The sequence below is a fragment of the Emiliania huxleyi genome (assembly GCF_000372725.1).
Source record: "Emiliania huxleyi CCMP1516 unplaced genomic scaffold EMIHUscaffold_961, whole genome shotgun sequence".
Classification (NCBI taxonomy): Eukaryota; Haptophyta; order Isochrysidales; family Noelaerhabdaceae; genus Emiliania; species Emiliania huxleyi.
In genome coordinates, this window is record NW_005194868.1 from 7,329 (window position 1) to 8,244 (window position 916).

Consider the following 916-nt stretch of genomic DNA (forward strand, 5'->3'; position numbering starts at 1 on the left):
TGGCGGGTGGCGTCGTCGCCGTGTCGGCTGGAGGCAGCCACAGTCTCGCCCTCACCGCCGACGGAGCCGTCCTGAGCTGGGGCTGGGGAAGGTTTGGCAAGCTGGGCCACGGCGACGAGCAGAACCAGCTGCTGCCCAAGAAGATCGAGACCTTTGCTGACCAGCGTGTCGTCACCGTGTCGGCGGGAGAGGACCACAGCCTCGCAATCACCTCCGATGGCGCCGTCTGGAGCTGGGGCGGTGGAGGCTGCGGCCAGTTGGGCCACGGCGTTCAGCAGAACCAGCTGCTGCCAAAGAAGGTCGAGGCTCTGGCTGGCCAGCGTGTCCTCGCTGTGTCAGCTGGATATAGTCACAGCCTCGCGATCACCGCCGACGGAGATGTCTGGAGCTGGGGCGATGGAACGGGTGGCAAGCTGGGCCACGGCGACGAGCGGGGCCGGTTGGGCCACGGAGCTGTCTGGAGCCGGGGCTGGGGTACCCGCGGCAGGCTGGGATACGGCGACGAGCAGAACCAGCCGCTCCCCAAGAAGGTCGAGGCCTTTGCTGGCCAGCGCGTCGTCACCGTGTCGGCGGGAGAGGAACACAGCCTCGCAATCACCTCCGACGGCGCCGTCTGGAGCTGGGGCCATAGAGCCTTTGGCAGTCTGGGCCACGGCGACCTGCAGCACCAGCTGCTGCCCAAGAAGGTCGAGGCCTTGGCGGACAAGCGCGTCGTTGCTGTGTCGGCTGGCGCCGCGCACAGCCTCGCCCTCACCGCTGACGGCGCTGTCTGGAGCTGGGGCATGGGACTCTTTGGCCAGCTAGGCCACGGCGACGAGCAGAGCCAGCTGCTGCCGAAGAAGATCGAGGCCTTTGCGGGCCAGCGCGTCGTCGCTGTGTCAGCTGGACGCCAGCACAGCCTCGCCCTCACCGCTGA